This window comes from Echeneis naucrates, chromosome 14 (assembly GCF_900963305.1).
Source record: "Echeneis naucrates chromosome 14, fEcheNa1.1, whole genome shotgun sequence".
NCBI classification, from domain to species: Eukaryota; Metazoa; Chordata; class Actinopteri; order Carangiformes; family Echeneidae; genus Echeneis; species Echeneis naucrates.
In genome coordinates this window covers 18,495,949-18,502,018 of record NC_042524.1, presented here as the reverse complement: position 1 = coordinate 18,502,018, position 6,070 = coordinate 18,495,949, and positions in this window count along the sequence as shown.

Here is a 6,070-nt window from a genome sequence, read left to right as displayed (position 1 = left end):
ACACGGACACACACTCTGATGCTGTACTGCATGCAGCAGATAAGTTAGGAGGAGGGGGGAAATTAAAAAGTATTATTTGTTTTTTGGTATCAGATTCATGAACAAATAGTGAAATAACAAATGTTTCTTTTTCTTTTCATTTTTTTTTTATTTTTCAATTAATATTAAAAGAACAAATGATACACGGATTGATATTGTATGCAAGATTAATTTTTCGTTATTCTTTTATTAACTCTAGGACCCAGGTACCTGTATCGTGAAGAAGAGAGAAATAGCACTGAGATGCCTCATCGAGTATATGAGAGAGAGTGGACAAGAGCTCATCTCTGACTACTCTGTAAGTATTGTTTGAAAGCAGGGTTGGATCGGTCAGCTGTATGAGCTTAAACTGGGTTGTTTTTATGTAAACTGACTGACCGGCGTGAGTCAAGTGTAGGTGGAGAAAGCTAGCAGCATACAGCTAGTTAAAGGGAAAAAATATAAGAAGCTGGGGAAAAAAAGCACTTCAAGTGAGCATTAAAACTTAAGTGATATTTCAAGATTTTTTTTTATATTCTAGTGTTTCCATTCTAGGCTTTTTGGAATATGTGTGGATGAGAGTGGATAAAATTGCACCCTGTATCTTAAGTCTAATGTACAAGATCTCAATTTAGGATTGTTCTGAAATGTTCTAGTTTTCAAAGTGGTCTTCAGAGAAGCTATCTGAATTAAATCACATAACATCTATTTAATGTATTCTTATCTTTCATCGACAAATGAGACAGTTGGTCTGCTTGTATGTTTTAAAGGGGACAGCAGAGACCAGTGTGCATGAGGAGCTGAAAACGGACATTATGAGGATCTATGTGTGTCGTGAGCCAGATGGAGTGGGCATCATCCTCGAGGGAATCCCAGTACTCACTGATCTTGGCAATCTGGCTAGAGCATGCAGCCTACTCCTTGGATTGACATATGCACTTAATCTCCAGTATCCTTCCAAACTTGTTAAAACTTTTGAGGTCTTTCAGCGACTTTTTGTGGGACTCGACACACTGCGTCCAAAACCATCTTCCAGGTTCATGACTCTGAAAAACAAGCTTCTAGCCTAGGCCAACATGACTGTCAGCCTGCACTTTTTACACATTTTATCAGAGCCTGAGGAGTGGAATTTTTCAGGATGTTACACTTGTTTGTACTGTGAAAGTTTTGTAGAATGCTGCAGGGTGTAATTTATGGTGTGTAAATTGTTTTAGTTATTAATGTTTTCTACACACTAAAATAATGCACTTTACAAGTTAAGATGTGGTTTGACATGCGTGCATAATGTCCGGTATCTGCCGGTCTTTGAGGACATTTATCAGAGCCTGATGAGTGGAAATTGTCAGGATGTTACACTTGTTTGTACTTTGAAAGTTTTATAGAATGCTGCAAGGCATAACTTGTGGTTGTAAATTGCGATTTCATGTTTTTTTACACACTAAAGAAATGCACTTTAAAAGCTGAGATCTGTCTGTGAAGTGTTCCAGGTAATGTGTCAATATATACAAATTTAAAGACACTGCTGTTAACATGTTTTGCAAAGCTGAGGTCAGATGTTTACAGTTCACATGATCTTTCATGTAATGATTTAATAAATCTTGAAAATTGATACCTGTCCTCTATAATTGTTAATTTATGGTCATTGTAACTAATTATTTGAAGCCGTTTACTTATTTTAATTAAGTTTGATTTGTTTAATATGCTAACATTTTTGACATTCATTTTACTCAATTTCTTGGCTGTTTCTCATAGACTCTACTTATTCTTTTAGCATATAGTGAAATGCATATTATGAAGTTTTCCCAACTCAAAATACCAGTTAGTTCACTAAACTTGCAAAAAGTGATTGGAAAATGTTACCTTAATTTTTTTAAGTTGGATCTATGCAAGAGTTTTTACAGTGTAGATCATAATATTTTACTACAGAGACTGGAACATGAAATTGGAATTCAAGGAACTGCACTAAGGTGGTTCAAATCCTACTTATCAGACAGACATCAGTTTGTTCATGTAAACAACAGCTCCTCCTCATGTACTGTAGTCAGTTATGGAGTCCCGCAGGGTTCGGTACTTGGACCAATCCTCTTTACACTTTATCTGCTTCCTCTAGGCAACATTATCAGGAGAAACAGCATCAACTTCCACTGCTATGCAGACGATACTCAGCTGTACCTATCAATGAAGCCAAATGAAGCCACTCAGATAGTCATACTGCAGGCATGTCTTGAAGACATAAAAGTCTGGATGACTGGAAATTTTTTATTTCTCAACTCTGACAAAACAGAAGTTATTGTACTCGGTCCTAAGCACCTCAGAAAAATACTATCTAATCATCTCATCAGTCTGGACGGCATTACTTTGGCTTCCAGCTCCACTGTAAGAAACCTTGGAGTAATTTTTGACCAGGACATGTCCTTTGTCCCTCACATAAAACAAGTTAGTCGGGCAGCTTTCTTCCACCTGAGAAACATTAGGAAAATCAGAAACATCCTTTCTCAGCATGATGCAGAAAAACTAGTCCATGCATTTGTAACTTCTAGGCTGGACTACTGTAACTCATTACTATCTGGATGTCCAAACAAATCTCTGAAAGGCCTTCAGTTAACTCAGAGCGCTGCTGCACGAATATTAACAGGAACTAGGAAAAGAGATCACATCTCTCCTGTGTTAGCTGTTCTTCATTGGTTGCCAGTAAAATATAGAGTAGAATTAAAAAATCCTTCTTTTAACATATAAAGCTCTTAATGGCCAAGCTCCATCATATCTCACAGAGCTCATAGTTCCTTACTGTCCTAGCAGGCCACTCCGCTCTCTAGATGGAGGTTTACTTGTGGTTCCTAGAGTCTCCAAGAGTAAATCTGGAGGCAGATCATTCAGTTATCAGGCTCCTCTTCTATGGAACCAACTTCCAGTATCGGTCCGGGGGGCGGACTCTTTAGCAATTTTCAAGACCAGGCTTAAAAGTTTCCTGTATGACAGAGCTTATAGTTAAAAAGTTAAAGTCCTCTACTCTTTAGCTATGCTGCTGTAGGCCTAGACTGCTGGGGGAAGGACTGAGCTTCTCTCTCTGTCTCTCTGTCTCTCCCTGTCTCTCCCTGTTACCCACTCTCCCCCTCTCTCTCTGTCTCTCCCTGTCACCCTCTCTCCCCCTCTCCCTCTTTCTCTCTCCCTCCCTCACGCTCGCTCTCCCTTCCTCCACCCTTGCATGCGCTGATAAGAACCATCCTTCTTAAAAAACACAGTTTCACCCAGTTCTAAGCATTTATACTGCATTTACTAACCATGTTCTGCCAAAGTCTCTGTCTCTCCCAGGTCCTCTCCTCTCTCTCCCTGTCCTCATCCTGCAGGTGGTGACTCATCTCCATCCCATGTTCCTGCAACACCTGCTGGTCCCACATTTCATGAATTCTGTATTACAGCTCAACTCCACGAACTCCATGAACATGTTCCTGCCTACACCCCCCCTCCCCCCCTCCAATGCCTGTCTCTCTCTCTCTCTCCCACTCTCAACCCAACTGGTCGAGGCAGATGGCCGCCCCCCCTGAGCCTGGTTCTGCTCGAGGTTTCTGCCTCTTAAAGGAAGTTTGCTACTGTTGCCAAGTGCTCGCTCATCGGGGGATCTGTTGGATCTCTTTAAATAAATTTATAAAGAGTTTGGTCTAGACCTGCTCTATATGTAAAGTGCCTTGATGTAACTTATGTAATGTAACTGTTATGATTTGGCGCTATACAAATAAATCTGATTTGATTTAGAAGTACACCTCTGCATAAAATTGTATTTTATTATCTTTCAAGAAAACAAAAACAGAAAAAAGAAAGGAATATAGATCATGCTTAATTCTAATACGGCAAACAAGCATGTCTCTCCCCCCCCCCCCCGGCATCGCACTGCCCTAATTGATGACACAGAACTACAGAACTACTGCTACTACCACAAGTGTACACGCTTTCAAAATATTGTTGTTGTTGTTGCACTGTTTCTAGACTACGGTTAGTGTTGCATTCAGGATCTGTACTACTGTAGGAATCTTTTCTTACTTGCTTGCAAAATCTGTGGGTTTTTTTTTTTTTTTTGTTTTGTTTTGTTTGTTTGGGGTTTTTTTTTTGGGTTAGTTTTTCTCTGCTTTTCTGGCTGGCCCTCAGGCTGGGTCACATGGGGTTCACGTCGGGGCCTGTTGTATGGTATAAAGGTTTTTCAGATATTTACAGGTACAACAGAACAGTTGACTGTCACATTTACTGGGAGTTTAGTTTCAGTCTACCTGATGAATGTCCACAGCCAATAATATTTCCTCTTGTATATGTTTTGAAAGATACCTATTCCCGGAGAAATATCAGGCTCTACAGCTGCTAAATTCTAAAAGCTGTCTTTCTCCTGTTTGGTGCTGAGCCTGTGGTGGGCAGTGGCTTCATTAGAGCTTATTTTATCCGACAAAGACATACAAAAATCCACAGTGGGAACACAGGGCCCAGAAAACCAAAACACTGAAAGAGGCTGGAAGGCTCTTTAGAACTAATAAGCTGCAGAGTCTGAGGAAAACTGTCATTAGGTTCGTCTTAGTTGTTTCATCTTGTCTTCATATAAAATATTGTTAAGCGCTACTTTAAAGAAATACACAAGCTACCTCTAGTAATTAAAAAAAAAAAATCAAGAGTAAGGCATTATTAGAAGTGTGGGGGGATTTCCAGCAATGACAGCCCAGTATTGTGTAGGAAAACTTCCTCCTGTGTAGGTGTGTGTGTGTGTGAGTGTGTTATTGAAACCCATAAACCACAACATTACATGAGCTTGTGACTGATTAACTGGTATTGGCATCACAGGTTCTCCCACCGACAATAGCTCTTTTATTGCCCTGCAATAAGAAGGCCGCGGTCCGGCTTCCGGCCTGGGGCCTTTCTGTGTGTTGGCCCTGGACTGGTAACCTTTCATGGGTGTACCACGCCCTCAGCCAATGTGACCTGGGATTGGCTCCAGCACCCCCAGATAAGATAAACAGATCAGCAGTAGAAGATTCAAAGAGGCAGTGAACGTTCAAAACTGCTTCAGCACATGGAGACATATGCTTTATCATCCGTGAACGAATAAATGAATGAATGTATACTCCTTTATTCTCATATACATTATGCATCTATGAGTATCTAAGAAGCAGACTTGATTTGATTTGAATGAACCAACATGATAGTGTTGGTCAATTTACCTGAGACATATGTTGCACAATGAAGACAGTACTCCTCAACCCGGCATCCAGTGCTAGAAAAACAATAACCGCAAGATTGTTTTACAATCACTGTGATGTACATCAGGACATGAATGATTGTTCAATGCATGAAGAATATCTCCCAGATGTTTCACAAGATATGGAGATATACATTTCTCTATTTTGTGAAAACAACGTGATTAATATGTCACTGTAGGAAGTGAGTCATCAAATCATATTTTGACTGAAAATTCACTAGATCCAATTTAGCACACGACAAATGAAGTTGTGAGACACGATGAGTAATCATAATGAGCATTTACAAATCATGTGCTGCCAGAGGGACTGTTTTGTCTGTGACCAGTAAAGCTAAAGGAAACAGGGCTTTTCATCTTGACATGGCCCAACTTGTCTTCTTGCTCAAAAAGCACAACACTGTCTGAGAGCAAGAACAATAGCCTAAGGGCACATTCACATCCAGTGAATGGGGACCTTCAAATCCATACCATAGTGACTTAAGTATCTGGATAGTTCAGTTTCTAATACAATTTTAAAGAATGGACATAAAAAAGGATAACTATCAAAGGTAATTTTCATAAAATTTTCCCATTAATTGGGTCAGAATAATGCTCTATGTAGGAGTATGGTTTATTCAGCTAAAAATATTCATTTGATTTTGCCTCATTTGGGAAGTTCCCCTCCAGGGATGTATAAAGTATTAGTATTTTGATCCTGATGTGTTAAATGTCACATGTCGTGCCACTATCATCATCATCATCTTGTTTTAGGATTTGTTTTGCTGATTAAGAAATCAAATCTCAACCTCCTGCCTCTGTCTTCTATATATGGGAACA